The 16,981-nt window shown below is 35.0% G+C and overlaps 1 pseudogene; it reads left to right on the forward strand.

Annotated features, from left to right (window-relative positions):
• Positions 1–13,352: 13,352 nt before the first annotated feature.
• LOC116881374 lies at positions 13,353–14,202 on the forward strand (annotated as a pseudogene).
• The last annotated feature ends 2,779 nt before the right edge of the window (positions 14,203–16,981 follow it).

Raw genomic sequence — 16,981 nt, forward strand, 5'->3', positions numbered from 1 at the left:
TCATATTTCAAGTAACCATGTGAGAGAAATGATGGCCACTTGTCAAGAGAGGGGAAGCTGGAAGCAGATAGGCAGGAGTTAAGGAGCTAAGGGCTGTGAGCAGGTGAAAGCAGCCTTTAGAAAATCATGCTACCTAGTTTTGCAGCGGTGGTGCTGTAATTTGAAGTGAAAGGTTTCCATGACCACTGCTGTGTTAATTGCCATTAGCATTGTATATTGCTGGCATTTTAAGTTAAAATAACTGCCTTGGTTCCTACTCCTACTGTTGTTATTAAAAGGCTAGCCTACCTCATGATTTAGAGCTGTTAGTCCCAAGAAACCGGTTTAGATGTTTTGATAGAACAATTTTTACCTTTGTCTCTTCTTTTTCTTAAAATGTCTACAACTTCTGCCTTTATATGAGTTTCTCAGACTCTTTTTGAGAAAGAAAACCGCAACATTGGGGATAGTGTTAATTTTTAAAGGGTTTATACAGTTCAATTACATATGTCACCTTGTCAAGTTAGAGCTGTCTCTGGGAACTCCTGTGTGGTTGGATAAATGTTATTATCTACGTATTACCTCCAGATTCATATAATTTCTTTAATAAAATGATGTTTCCATTTTTATGTATTAATGCACAGCTGTTTGGATGTCTAACCAAATTATTAGGTATGTTTGGGATAGTATGACATAAAATATGTTATGTGGATATATATTATTTATAGAGTCCCAGTTCTGCTATAAAATATATGCATGTGTGTATGTGTGTGTGTTTAGAGAACAGCGTGGCACACCATTTCAGAAAAGTGAGTGAACTGAATTGGGAAATAGACACTCAGCTTTTTTTTTTCCCAAATAGAAGGATGAGAAGTAACTATTAATTTTCTAGTTGATTGCTTTTTCCCCCTGTGGATGTAATTTAGAGTATTCACCTGAACATTTCATCACAAACACAAAAACTCTTAGATTCCTATCAGAAAAAAATATGTTTAAGAAGGTACATTAGAAAGAATCTGAAATTGGGATGGAAATATACACTATCAAGGACAAAAGAGGTAGAATAAATCAGAGAAAGTGTGTGTGGGGGGGTGCTGTCATTGTCCTTAGGAGATAAAACTGAGACCAAACAAATGATTGTGGGATTGTGGCCTGAAGTGTGTTTCTCAGCTTGAGCAGATGAAATAGAGCCTAGGAAGAGCAATGTGTGGTTGGTACTAGGAAGAGAATTCTCAGTAGCAGTTTGCCAGACACAAGAACTAAAGATGATAGGATTTAAATCCCTGTTAGGCTAAGAAATCAGTTAATCAGATTTACTGTAGGAAATCTGCCACTAATTAAAAACTCTGACCTAAAATGAGGAACTGAAATTACAAGTTGAACCAATGGTAAGCTCATGTGTGAATCAATTACTGTGCTCCCAAGTGAAAAGTTTTCTCTGTATACTCTGTAAGTATATAAAATACAGAAATATAAATATAATCAATTAATAAATCTTAATATAATATATATCTTTGAAATATCACTAATTTCCTTGAACACCAATTCCCGCAAAGGAGGAATTTATTTCTGAATTTCTTTCTCCTTTCTCCCTCCCTTCCCCCTTTATCTCTCTCTCTCTGTTTACAAAAAATCACCACTAAAAGATGAACAACAATTGCCTTTTCTACCACCATCTGATGGGACAATGGACCATTTTTCTTCACCACTGCCCTTACTCCACCAGAAATTCTTTGGCATGAAGAAAACTGTCCAGGAAAACCGACTCTCCATACTAAAGAAATGTCAGACTCTCTTTGTAATTATGTCACTCCACTCAACAAAAAATTATGTTTTTATCTTTGTGAAAAGTATAATGGCCTGTGTTTTTTTACTCCACTGGAAAGTGAAAAAAAATATTGAATCAATCTCTCAAATGTCTCACTTATTAATTCATATCTTTTTCTACATTTCAAATATTCAGAAAGACATTTTCCTGTTTTGCCCTGGAGTCTCTAGCAACCTGAAGGTGACAATCTTTTACATGTGAATCCCTATATCTCAAAGGTTTTCTTGGCGCCCTGTTGTCTGCTAGATTAAATGCAAAGCACTCATGAAAGTGGCCAGGTGGGAAAACTGCTCACAGATTCAGAATTCCAATAATTTAGATGAGTCAGATAAGGACAGGAAGAAACTAATTTAAGGAGAAGATTCTATCCTGAGTCCAAAAGAATTATTTACTGGATGTCCCCATTTCCTCTACCTTAGGAAGATTTGGCTCACCTAATTTTTTTTATTTTTTAATACAATTATCATCAAGGCTTTTCCCCTTACATAATAGGGAACTGAACAATGTTCCCATATATCTGGAAATTTTGAAGGGATGTACATTTTCCTCCCATTTCTTACTTCTGATAGAGTTGTTTTGATACTTGCTTTGTGTTGGGATTCTTAAACATCTGTCTCTTTTCCATTCTAAGTTTGTGAGCTAGGTTCTATCAAAAGGTTTTGAGTCAGTAGAAGAGATATATTATTATATATCACAGCCAAGACATATTTGGTTTTAGCAGTTCTCATTTTTTTAAGAATGACCCAGTGCGGTTTTTTGTTTTTTTTTTTATTTGTTTGTTTTTTGGTCCCTCTAGAGACAAGACATAGCGTCCTATAACCTGACTCTATGCTTTCTTTCCTTGACTGTTGATGCTTTTTTAACTTAAATCCATATCTATTTCTGCCTAAGCATGTTAACTATTTCTCTTTCCTGCTTAAGCTTGTCTCAGTGTCATTGCTTTGAAATATCATCTGAGAAAACTCTTATTAGCTACCCACTTCTAACTGAATCCTTGAAAGTTATGATCATACTAGAAATCTTAAAATTCAGCTGAAGACATTATCCACTTATTTCAAAATACATTTTAGTTGATCAGAAAGAAGCATAGCATTCTTACAAATGCTACTTATAAAAAGAGGTACTTGCCATTCCACATAAATTCTAAATGTATCTCCTGACATTCCTCTATCAATTTGTGATTGCACAGAAGACATTCAACCTAGTTTTAAAATCTGGGAACTTGCCTTTAAGTGAGATCCATAGTTATCATAAAGGAGAAAAAAAAAAGTATGAGAATCTTAGAGAGACAGAAGAAGGTAGTAGAAAATTAGAAGAGATATCTATTTTTACTTCTCTTCATTAAAGGCAAATTAATTACAGTGGCAATTAAATGGATTGTAGTGATGGCAGGTGCTATGCAATTAAACCATAAGTCAAGTGATTTGGAAGTAATGCGTGGCATAGCTAGCAGAGAAGCAGAAAACCAAGCCTCCAAAACTTCTGCTTTACTACAATCCCGAGTTAATAAGCTTTCTTATAAAGTAAATGAATCAAGGACACACCATAGGCAGTTTATCTTTATCATTTATCATATTCTGGCTGATCATAAAAATGTCCGTCTCCTTTTCAAAGTAACACTATTGAAACCTTTTTTAAAAAAAATTTGTGTCTATTTTTAACAGTATTTCTAAATTTTAAGTTCTTTAGATCTTTCTCTGTTTGAGGTTTCTTACCAACACCATTTGCAAGAGTAAAAACAAGCAAAAAGTACCAAACAATACTGTTTTAGAGGTGCCAGGAAAGAAGGAACAATGATAAAGAGATTGTATTATTTCCTTGCAGTGTACCTTAAGGAAGTCAACCTTTGAATTTGCTTTACTATCAAGAAAGTAGAGATTCTGCTATGTTGCCCACAATATACTTTATATAATACACGCTCATTGAGTATCAAATCTGTGTCAAGTATGAGTCTGGGTTCTGGAGAGATAATGGTAAAAATGACAGAGAAAAATACTCCCCTTCATGGAGAACCCATTTTCAGGTAAAAAAAACAAACAAACAGGAAATAAAATAAATGAATACATAATAATGAGAAACACTATGAAGAAAAATAAAGCAGGGCAAATGGATGGAGAAGTGAATCCATGATGCCTGGGTAGCTCAGTTGGTTAGGCATCTGCCTTCAGCTCAGGTCATGATCATAGGTCCTGGGGTCAAATCCCACACTGGGCTCCTTTTTCGCCGGGAAACTGCTTCTCTCTCTGTCTTCTGCTTCCCCAGCTTATGCTCTCTTTCTCTCTCCGACAAATAAATAAATAAAATCTTAAAAAAAAAAAAAAAGCAAAGAAAAGAAAAGGAAAGAAAGAGAAGTGAATCCTCTCTGAGGAAGTACCATGTGACTGGAGTCATCCATGAAGAGAGAGTGAATTTATACTTATAGGCAGAGAAGAGCTTTGAAAATTGTTAATACACAAATACACACATGTGCATATTTATGCATACATACATAATATATACAGACAATATACACAGATGTGTGTGTACAGATTGTACCTTCCTACTACTTAACATTAAAAAGAAAAAAGTAATAGGAGTCAGCTGTGTTACACTGGCAATTTCTGTTGTAATAGCCCAAAATATAGTCCCCAAAGTAAGATAAGATCAAGGGATTTGTTAGACTAGCTTCATTTTCTGAATTCCAGGATATTTTAGAGATTATAAAAAATTAGAACTACTATCTGTGTAATATATAGAAATACCACCCTTTTTTTAGTTAGACCACAATAATCCAATGACTATGAAAGGACAAAAATTGTCTTTTTCCCTCCCATTGGTTTGGCTAGAGACTAGTAAGTGACTGACAGGGTGGCCGTGCATTAGGAAGGGGCGAGGGTTTGTTTATGTTAGAGATTTCTGCCCTAGGTGTAAGGATGAGGACTGGAGGCTTGCCAATCATGTATTCATCATCTATATTCTATCAGCTTAATATCTATGCTGCTTCTCAAAAAAAAAAAAAAAAACCAACTATGGACTATTTTTCTGATCTATTCCAAAATAGATGCTCAATAAATATTTGATGAGTAAACAGCCAGAGACCAGTTTTCATGGTAGTTATCCTGTTGAATATATGGGGGAGTTTAAACATGATGAGAATCTTGGAGAGACAGAAGGTAGTAAAAAATTAGAAGAGATATCTATTTTTACTTATCTTCATTAAAGGCAAATTAATTACAGTGGCAGTTAAATGGATTGTAGAGATGGCAGATGCCATGCAATTAAACCATAAAGCTAGATGATTTGGAAGTAGTGTATGGCATGTGCTAAGCAGAGAAGCAGAAAGCAAAGGCTCTAAAGTTTCCACTTCAGTACAATCCTGAGTTAACAAGCTTTCTTACAAGATAAATGAACCAAGGGCACATCATAGGTAGTTTACCTTACATCATTCCTATTCTGGCTGACCATAAACACGTTAGTCTCCTTTCTAAGTTAACACCACTGAAATCTTTTTTCCATTTCTGTGTCTATTTTTCACAGTATTTCTAAATATTAAGTGCTATTGAACTTTCTCTGGTTGAGGTTTCTTACCAACACTATTTGCAAGAGTAAAAAGTACCCAGGAGGACAGACAAGTTATTTTCAAGTTATTCTCCAAAAGCTCGCTGCAGCTGCAGATAGAAAAATCCAAGCCTTTGATTTGTCAGAAAATTTCAAGCAAGGAAACCACTTGAGTGTAGCTGGTCAGAACACGTATTCAGGATGTGACAGCTCATTGCTTTCACAGTTCTGTGCATCTCAGAGGTTTCCGACAAGCATCCAGTGGTTAGTAAACTCCCGGCTCCTTCTGGAACCACTGCAGGGCATTTTAGATTCTTGAGTCACAGACACATGGGAGTGGTAAAGCAAACCAGACAGATCAGATGCAAAGAGCAGTGTCATCCCCTGTTCACTGAAAATCCTTTCAGATTCCATGGCATTTGAGACATGCTTTTTTGCCATTTTTCTTCACACAAAATAGGAAATTAATTTGGAAAGATATTTTCAACTCTCTTGTGTGTGCCTCAGTTGCTGAACTTCATGGTGTGTGTGTGTGTTTGGGTTATAATTGTAAAATTACCATTGTAAGTTGAATCATCCCTTTAGTCATTTTAATATAAGGTGTGGTTTATATTAACGTAGAAAATAATAATATATAATATATATTACATATAATATACATATAATATATAATATAATATCAAGTATAATAATCAAATATAATAAAAATTCAAGTTTTTATCCTGTTTTATTGTGGGGAGTCTTGCTTTCAATTTATTTATTTGTTCCTATAATACCTGTTAAGTATGCATTAGATTAATGGGAAAATTCTGTCATCTGTCTCAAACTGGTCCTGGATATGGGGTCTTCAGCTCCAAATGACCACACCCCAATCTCTCCACAGGCCCCTATATTTTTCAATGCAATTACCTCCTGAAGTACCCAAACATTCTCCAATCTACTGCTTTGTCCCAAGTGTGGTCACTGACCTTTGCTTTAATTACCCCCAATAACAGCTGAGACCAGATGGCAAATTGTGATGAGACTGAACCACAGATTTAGAAATGATTCATGAGAGGTACAACCCAAGTGTAATAGGAGTGACTTATAACTTTATAGAAACCCACAGGTCAGTCCCATCTTAATAGGTTCCTATTGAATTCAGAACTCTTTCATCATGGAAGTCATCAGCTTATCCCTGCCCTTTCATGGCATTTTTTACTAGGTATTATCAGTCTTTCAATTGTTGAAAATATTAAATATAAGAAAGAGTATATTACTGTTTTAACTCAATGTTTTAAAACCTTTAGATTAATTTCAGGATTTCAATAAGCTCCAAATATGTTTATTTTATGTGATATATTTCTTCTTGATCATTGCTTGATTTATACTTTTGTCTCTTCTGTAAATTATTATTACATTTTATTTTTAGTTTATATTCTACCAAACTTCCATAACCCATGTTTTAATCTAATAACTGGATCATTATCAATAACTTGAATTTCCTGCATGTTTCTCTACCATACCAGCATTTGGACTCCTTCTAGTCAGTTACTCCATAATATTGTGGCACAAACTATTACTTGTCTGAATTCATTCTTCCTCTTTTTATAGTAATAAAGTTTAAATTAGAAATTTAAATACCCAGCTAGAAAACATCATTCTCAACCTGGCTAGAGGGAAACATTGTCTCTTATTATCATGTATGATATTAAGTATTTTTGTTTTTAACATACCATTTCCTGGAGGAAATTCCATCCTGACCCTATTATTGATAGTTTTGGAAACAATGTTGTAATTTGTCCCATGTTTTCTCTGAATCCATGTAATCACAGCAGTAAATGATAAAGCCAGATAAGAACTGAAGCATGCTGGAGGTAGGGCCCATAATTTTAAAGACTGTGATATATTTAAATTAAAAAAAAAGTCATTGTGGAGATATATATATATATATATATATATAATAGTTTCATATTTCTCAGTTTGAAATAGCCAAAATAGGACACAGGCAAGACCTTTGACCCAGTACATGTAATCATTTTATTCAAACTAGGACATTCAAACAAAGAAGGAACTGTGAATTTGGGTGCACACCCACCCTCCAAAGTCACCCAAACAGAAGCTGAGAAAACAGAACAACAACAACAACAAATGCCAGAACTCCTCAAGGATATCGAAAAATGGAAGATATGATAATTTCTTCCCTTTTCTGAGTTTAAAATGGTTAAATATAGTAAACATATAAAAGTACCATCTATGCATGATTTACTAAAATAGAATCGCTAGTGTGATCTAGGTCTTCAGTCTGTCAATGCAGACAGCTATGAGTGATCCAAAAATTTCCCTGTGATTTTTTTTCTTCAGCCTTTTTACATCATGTCAGTATACTCAGTCAATAAGTAGTAGAGACTGGCTTCAATGAGTCATATTCAAGTTGACAATGAGATGAACAGGACCAGTTAGCTAAGTTGCTAAGTTGCTAAGCTAATATCCTGATGTCCTGCTGCTCATAAAAGGCAGAACAATTCTCTGTATTTCTTAAAAGAGATGACAGGAAATATACATCACCTACTTTATAGAAGTGAATACACATTATGAACTTCAGATAATTATACCCATGGATTCCCTGAATATATAAGCTAAATATACTAGACATTTTCATATCTATCCTAAGCTGACAGTACCTCCATTCTAAATTGTGGGATAGCATTCAGTATAAGCAGCCTTCAAAGGTTAACATTCTCACCATCAGAAAATAGCCAAAGGTATAACAGGATCTTGTCATTACATCTCCCTCGATATTTTATTCATTTATTAATGACAAAAATAGGCAAGAGGCAGTTCATATTTTTGAAGAAAAATCAATTTTTGGCACACAAATTCTTTTATTTCCTTTTTTTTTCCAGACACATGAATTATTTTCTGATGGAGAAAACTCAGTTCATCACTGGTAATACTCTTATATATCCAGATTAAATAGAGTAAGCAAAGTACATTGGGTGATATGACTGACACAGAGAAAATATAATCACAACATTAAGTCTTTAAGAAAGAAATGCACTTTTAAGTCTAAAATTTCATGTTAAAATTATAGCTTTTATCGACTGATAAATCCATATTAGAATAAGTACTTATTAGGTTTTGACAAACAAAATCCTGGATCTCTTGAATTTAAGTACCTTGTGATTAGCAGTATATGGTGATCAACAGCATACAGAAGAACAATAATCAATTTAGTAATAACTGAGATAATTTGAAAAGGCTATGTTACAGTTACTTTAATGTATGAAAATTAACCAAATATGAAATATGAATATTTGAATAATTTGTTCTACTTAAAATAGTTATAAGTAATCATAAGAGTTGAACAGTTAGGAATTTAAAGTTTCAAAGAGAAAATATGGTTCTCCAAATAATTATATATATGGCTTTTAAGACTTACCTTATAATAAGCAAAATTACTCTTTTTACATTTGTAAACAAATGTTAACAGTATGCATTAAGAATTGAGATTTCTTAATATCCTTATTTTTAAAAGATCAAGAAATAATTTGTCTGCAAAATAATTATGACCATATGATGTGAAATGATAGTTTTATAGAACATCATCTATAAAAAGTTTTTGATAACTCTAAATAAAAAAATTGTAGAAAGAATAAAATAAAACAAATAAGTAACACCTGGAAATGTTTAACCAATCTCATCTCATCCCAACTGAATTTTACAGAAATAATAATTCGGTACTATCTTTAACATATAAGTACCTATGCTCAGGTTCTAACATGAGCTTATGGTCATTGGAGCATAATATCAAAAGTGTGTGCATTTTAACTGATGTAATGTTTCATACATCATTATACTACAGTCCTAAATTATAAATGGCACCAAATAAAAACAGTTCAAAATATGAGAAAACCATTTTCTTCCTAATAATTTAATAACATTATGTACTCTTTTCGCCCACATTTGTAAACCACTCTCTTAAGAACCATCTCACTTCTAATCTAACACTCCGTCATTGATTTATCCAACCAGTATCTTCTATTTTTACTGCTATCGATTCTTGGGAATTTTAAAATTTCAGTATGACCTAGTCAGCGCCTACCAATAAACTCATTGAGCAAGATAGCAGAGTTATTGCTTTGTAAGTCTTTCTTACATTTAGAATAAGAGTAGGGTAATTGAATATCTATCTATGTTTTTGAATGCAACATTTGGAGACTCCATAGGAGCAACATTGCTGTTTTGTATCAAATTGCCGACTGATACATGCTCTGTGCCAGCATTGTGCTGCGCATGAGAAACAGGTCTCAAGGAATGTTTAGGCTCCTGGGAAAAATAAACATCATTAATCTTCATATAAAGCAATCCACTAAAAATTACAATACCAATGTTAAAAAAATTTACTCAAGTACCAAAAAGGCATAAGGACCCCTGGGAAGATGTCATTTAAGCTGGCTTTTCTTTTTTTTTTTTTTTTCTTTTTTTTTTCTCTTTTTGATACATAGTGTTTTGCTAAAGAAAGAAGAGCTTTGGATGTAACTTGATATCATTGAATAGAGTATTTCCAATAAAAAGGTATAAGGTACAGAAGTGAGAATGCATTTTCCCATGGTTTGTTCATATGCATACAGTACTAATTACCCAATAACAACCAGGATGCTGCAGTCAGCAGCCCCTTTTATCCATGGTGTAGATAGATATAAGTCAATCAGATTTCACATATTTGAAACTACACTATTTACTTAGCAGATGCTCTGCACAGTTGCCTTGACAACTGCTCTTTCATAACCATTGAGCCATGAAGACAAAAGTTCCTAAGCAAAGTAAAAAATGGCTATTCTTTTCAAGTGGTTGCTCTGTTCAACTAATTAATATAGTAAACGTGATATTGCTGTGCAATTTTAGCCAGTTTCAGACCAATAATTAACTAGTGTTCTGTTTGTGTAATTGGTATCAATTAACAAAGATCAAGCTTCTAATATTAGAGATATGTGATCAACATTTCCAGTATTATGTCAGCTTTTTGCATTCCCTCACCTAAAAAAAAAAAAAAAAAAAAAGACACCGTCTTGACCTTTCTGAATATTGATCTGTATAGTAGACCATGAACAAAAGATAACACAGTTTAAAAAACAATCATAAGGGGGCGCCTGGGTGGCTCAGTGGGTTAAAGCCTCTGCCTTCGGCTCGCGTCGTGGTCCTGGAGTCCTGGGGTCCTGGGATCGAGCCCCGCCTCGGGCTCTCTACTCGGCGAGGAGCCTGCGAGGAGCTTGCTTCCTCCTCTCTCTCTACCTGCCTCTCTGACTACTTGCGATCTCTGGCTGTCAAATTAATTAATTAATTAATTAATTAATCTTAAAAAAAATCATAGGAGTACTTTAACCACAATGGATAGGTGTTTCAATCAAGGAGTTCCAAATTTCTATTAAGTTAAAAGAACACAGGTAACATTGAACAAGCAAGACAAGAGGAAACAAACAAAAAACCAAAACAATAACAAAACAACCAGAGCTAAACTTCATTAAGGCTGTAAAAATGTCCTTGTTGCTCAGACAGCGGAACAGGTGAATAGTTCATACTTTTCTATTTCATCTTCTTCATATTTCTTACTAATAGAAGAATCAAAAGTTCCCTTTCTTTCAGTCAGTCATTTACATGAATGAATTCAGTGTGTAGACACACAGAACCTTGAGATTGCCACAGCAAGAGAGCTGTGTCATGGCAAGTGTCAGTAGTCTAGGTAGCCACTGTCTGTGGAATGGGCTACAGATGCTCAGAATTCAGGTACTACTGCTATCATTGTCTTCAGTTCAAAGTACTAAACGCATTTTAATGGCTTGCAATTACCCCGTATTTCATAATTTTACTGGAAGATGTGTGTTCTAATCTTTGCTTTAAAATCTAACAAAGATACAAATTTTGTCCAAAAAGTCCAATGTCTCCTTTCCTCCTCTTAAAATTGAGTTAGTAATGACTTGCCTCCCTCCTGAAACTTGTTCATAATGGAAATCCAGAAATATTGTAGACCTTAAAATAGTTTCATTGTGGTTCACGTGGTAAACATATATGACAGTTTTTATTATATGTATGAAAGTGTTATTTTTTTCCTTAGAAAGAGTTTTTCTGGTGTTCTGAGGGATTCCAATTTAAAAACACCCAGGCAAGTAGAAAGAAATCAAAGTATTTGTTACTAAAATTGAGCTAGAGAACCCCAGCTTGGACTTGATTACAGAATGCACATTTTGCAGGATCTCTACCAAATTGCACTCATCCTCCCACTGACAGACAGAACACCCAAAGAACCTGCAGCCTCTCTGAAAGTAAAAGACGTCATAGAGTGGCCTCATCTCATGGACAAGTGGAGGACGGGCTCAGCCTAAAGAAAGGACAGATCCCAATCAGAGACTCAAAGAAAGGGTAGAACACATTTCTGATGATAATTTTCTAAACGTTGCCAATCAAGTAAGAAGAGTCAATAAGCAGAGAAAAGTTAGTCTCTTCCCCAATATTTCCAAGACGGTGGAAATCCCTATTTTAGGAGTCAAGGGAGAAATGCAGGGAGAATTTTACCCCCCCTTGATTGCTTATATTTTGTCATTTCTTATATTGGTTTTGAGCCCTATGCTACGGTTAACCAGGGCTATCGCTGGCCCCCAGAAGGGAAGATAGGCAGTGTCCTAAAGGAATCCTGCTCTGAGCTTGAAGAAGCCGACAGCTAATATTAACTGCTTGTACAGCTCCCTTTGAAAACTCCCAAGAAGTCCACATCCCAAAGGTTCTGAACTTAATTAAAATAGTAGAACAACCCCAAAACCAGGGTGAATTTTTCATCCCCACATCCACTAAAATATATTTTAATCTTGCTTCAAGCCACATCCAGGACTAAGGAAGAAACCCTCAAGCTCACTTTTTAATTTGTTCATTTGCCCGATTACATATTGAATAATACATTGGTGAATAAATATCTATTCACCACAGATATAACAGAATGAACATTATCTATCAGGTACTCTTACTGTTGCGGTTTATGTATCAGTAGTAAAAGAGACACACATTTTTTTTCTTAATGTCTTTGCATTTTAAATGAGACTAGACAGGCAATGATGTTATACAGGTAGTAAATTATATAATTATGACTACTGTGGCAAAAAGAGAAAAAAAGGTAAAAAGAAAAGGGTGAGGGTTCTAGGATATTAGGGGGGAGCTACCTCTTCAAGTCTGGTGATTACAATAGCATTGTTGAAAAGGAGACATTGAACAGAAACTTCTAGGAGATGAAGAAATAAGCCAGCATTCCACATGAAAGAAAAAAGAAAAAGAGGTCTCAATATGACTTTATCTTCTGTTATTCAGAAATTCATTTTTTGTAAAAAATTAGATGGGAAGGTATGTATTCAAACGCAAACAGGTGAAATGTCTAAAATCAGAGTATTTTCAAAAAATCAATGATCTGATGAATAATGTTATTTTAGTGACCTTAGATTTATAAACTGCTTTTGGCAATAGAATACTTTCTTTATGTGAATTTCATATGGTGTGGCACCCTAGCATATAAAGCAGCTAAAAAAAGCAGGACTTCTCCATTAAAGTGGAGATGAGAAGCCTCATTATAGGTCATAGGTCACACAAAGAACACAATTTAATTTCTCAAATAAGGAAGCACCAATTATAAAATGTAAGGTGGATTTATACCTGTAAATATGTAAATGTGTGTGTGTTTTTTTTAAGATTTTATTCATTTACTTGACAGTCAGAGACCACAAGTAGGCAGAGAGGCAGGCAGAGAGAGGGGAAAGCAGGCTCCCTGCTGAGCAGAGAGCCCAATGTGGGGCTAGATCCCAGGACCCTGGGATCATGACCTGAGCCGAAGGCAGAGGCTTTAACCCACTGAGCCACCCAGGCGCCCCGGAAATGTGTTTTATAACAAAATGAAAACGGAACAATTTGTAGTATGAGACAATCTTTAATAAGTGTGTGGGAAACTGAGATCTTCTTTGAGTCCCGACAGCTGCACCCCATGGCTCTGCAGCCGTCACCATGCCACAAAATGAATATATTGAGTTACACCAGAAGCGCTATGGCTATCATTTGGATTACCATGAGAAAAAGAGAAAGAAAGAAGGTCGAGAGGCTCATGAACGTTCAAAGAAGGCAAAAAAGATGATTGGTCTGAAAACTAAGCTCTACCATAAACAGCACCATGCTGAGAAAATACAGATGAAAAAGACTATCAGGATGCATGAAAAGAGAAACACCAAACAAAAGAATGATGAAAAGACTCCACAAGGAGCAGTACCTGCGTATCTACTGGACAGGGAGGTACAGTCTGGAGCTTAAGTGCTTTCTAATATGATTAAACAAAAATGAAAAGAGAAAGCGGGAAAATGGGAAGTTCCTTTACCCAAAGTTCATGCCCAGGGAGAAACAGAAGTATTAAAAGTTATTCAAACAGGAAAAAGAAAGAAGAAAGCATGGAAGAGAATGGTCACTAAAGTCTGCTTTGTTGGAGATGGCTTTACTCGAAAACCACCTAAATATGAAAGATTCATTAGGCCAATGGGCTTACATTTCAAAAAGGCCCGTGTAACACATCCTGAATTGAAAGCCACCTTTTGCCTGCCAATACTTGGTGTAAAAAAAAAATCCTTCATCCCCGCTATATACAACTTTGGGTGTTATTACCAAAGGTACTGTAATTGAGGTGAACGTGAGCGAGTTGGGCCTTGTGACACAAGGAGGCAAAGTTATTTGGGGAAAATATGCCCAGGTTACCAACAATCCTGAAAATGATGGATGCATAAATGCAGTCCTGCTGGTTTGACAGCAGTTCCAGACAAGTAATTCCTTATAATTACTGAAGACTACACACCAATCAGTAAGACAACCATTCCTATGGTGTTTCTGAATACTACCAAATAGCCTTATGTATCTGCAGTCATCAAGAGAAGCATTTATTCTATTGTGAAAAACATTAAAATAGACATTTATTAAAATAAAAAAAGTGTGTGGTATATTAGGTTTGTTTATATAGGAGGAAAAAATCAGGAAGAATAACCATTAACAGGGGTTATTCATGGAAGTGAGCTACAGAATGCAAACAAAAAGATCTATATTGTTTCAGTGGCTGACAGTGACTCCATTGTTTTACATTAAATATATATTCTTTTAAAAAAGAAACCACTGATCAATATTGTCACATGTTAGTTAAAATCTATCTATTTAAGCCAAGTTCTTTTAAATTTAAGTGAGACTCAAAGAGTAAAACCAACATGATCATTGGGTACCACTGTGGAATTCTATGTAACGCAAGAGATGGTTTTTATCTGCGTAAGTACCCCTATCCACACAGTGTTATCCATCACTCAAACTCTGCAGCAACAGTGTTAGAGCAGATGGTGGTTTCTAAGATCCATCATAACCCATGGCTCATGGGGGGAAGTAGCTCTCTAAGGATTATATAGACACTTTGGATTTGTATCACATATGCCATCCAACATCTGTCCGATAACAACAGTCTTCTTTGTTGATTTAGGACAAAGTTACTAACCACAACCTTGTCCCCTAATAAGATAGTTGTATTAAATAAATATAAAGCAGGAGTGACTTATTGAGAAGATATTCAACTGTATTTTTAATGACAATTTCACCTTAAAATTACCAATTCATATGCTTCTCATGAAAAAAGGGTTATAGACACAAAGTATTCTTCCTCTTAGAATGGGGGAAAAAAAAGACTGTTGATTTCACATCTTTAAACCATAGATTATTAGGGGAAAAAATAGGAAAGGCATGAGAGTTAAAATATGAAACTTCCAATAATATAATATTTTAATAATGCCACAGAAACTGTGATAGTTAATTTTATGTGTCCACCTCCCTACTGAGTCAGAGGATGCTCCGATGTTTGGTTAAGCATTGTTCTAAGAGTGTCTTTGAGGGAATTTCTGGATGAGGTTGACATTTGACTTAGACTGACTCAAGCAGATTGCCTTCCTCAGTGTGGGTGCACATCATCCAATTAGATGAAGGCTTGAATAGAACAAAAGTCTGAACAAATAGGGAGAATTCTCTTTCTCTGACTATATTAGAGCTGGGGCATCCGTCATCTTCTGCCTTCAGACTCAGACTCAGATTGGAACCACATCATCTGCTTTCCTGGGTCTCCAGTATGTTGACTGCAGTTCCTGGGACTTAGCCTCCATAATTACATGAGTAAATTCCTCATTTTATCTGTCTAGATAGATAGCTGATGTAGATAGAGAGGTAACCTATTGGTTCTGCTTCTCTGAAGAACCATGACCAATACAGACATTTTTTAAAATTACAAAATGTTTATAAATAAAGAATATTAAAAATTTTCTCCTCTTTCTCTACTTTGTAGGCCACTGATCTAGACCAGGAAAGAGACCTGCTGAACCCTCTCTCCTGCCTACTTACTGAGTGATTTATAGTTCTCAGCTCTGCATAAGAACTACCTTAGCCCTTTGGTTAGGACAAGATATGATTCCTTCTTTACAACTTGCAATCCCTGTGTTGACTTTTCAGGAAAAGATAAATATCAGTCAGGATATCGCACAATAACCCCAACATCCATAGAAGAGGCACATTTATAAGAGCAAATTCTCTTACCATTGTTCTATTTCTTGTGGTTCTTGTTCACCATCTTCTCCTCTATCCCTCATGATAATCTGCTCTTGATTCAGTTTTGTTTTTAATCCCTTTAGAATGGCAACAACAATTCTCAGTTAAATTCATCAAATTCAGATGTAGGCAGATTAAATATATAAACTAAAGGGAAGTTATACTGAGTTTGGAACCTCCAAGTAAAAAATACTTAAGAGAGTCTCTAGAAGATAAATTATCATAAAAATAATTTTTCATCTCTTCCTATACATGAAGCTGGTCTTGAAAAAATGAAACAAATGAATAAGACTTTTATGCAGCTATAAAAATTTTTAATGACTGTTCCAGAGACTAACAAACAAAATGAGCAAGAGATAGAAGAGCTATTACAGATCATCTTGGAACAGTGTTTCTCAATCTTTTATTACCTTCCTCCTAAGAAGGTATTTTAGACATATTGTTTTCTAACTGTCAACCAATGAAATTTTAACATCACATATATTATATCAGCTTATATACTTGATGTACATCTCTGTTTTATACATAAAAAAAAAGCAAGGTTTTTGTTTGTTTGTTTGTTTGTTTGTTTGTTTTTGGCTCTCCAAAAACAATTTTTACTCTCATGGGGGCAATATAACCCCATTGAGAACACATAATCTAGAAAAAATGTAGAAACAGAGGCCCTAAATGGTAAAATAACTTCTCTCTTTGCTGGTACTCTGATAGTTAGTATTCTGATAGCTTGATCCCAGGACCCTGAGATCGTGACTTGAGCAGAAAGCAGATGCTTAACTGACTGAGCCATCCAGGTGCCCCTAATATGCTCTTTTTTACAAAAGATTTTATATACTTACTTTAGAGAGAGAGAGAGAGAGAGAGAAAGAGCATGCAAAGGGGGGAAGGGACAGGGAGAGGGATTAAGAGCACAGAGTGCTCATTTTTCTGCTGACCCCTTCCTTGTGATGCCCCTGATATGCTCTTTTCCAATAGAAAACTCTTTGTACACAGTCACCTTACCACACCAAATCTGAA

This window comes from Lontra canadensis, unplaced genomic scaffold (assembly GCF_010015895.1).
Source record: "Lontra canadensis isolate GAN:19392208 unplaced genomic scaffold, GSC_riverotter_1.0 scaffold74, whole genome shotgun sequence".
NCBI lineage: Eukaryota > Metazoa > Chordata > Mammalia > Carnivora > Mustelidae > Lontra > Lontra canadensis.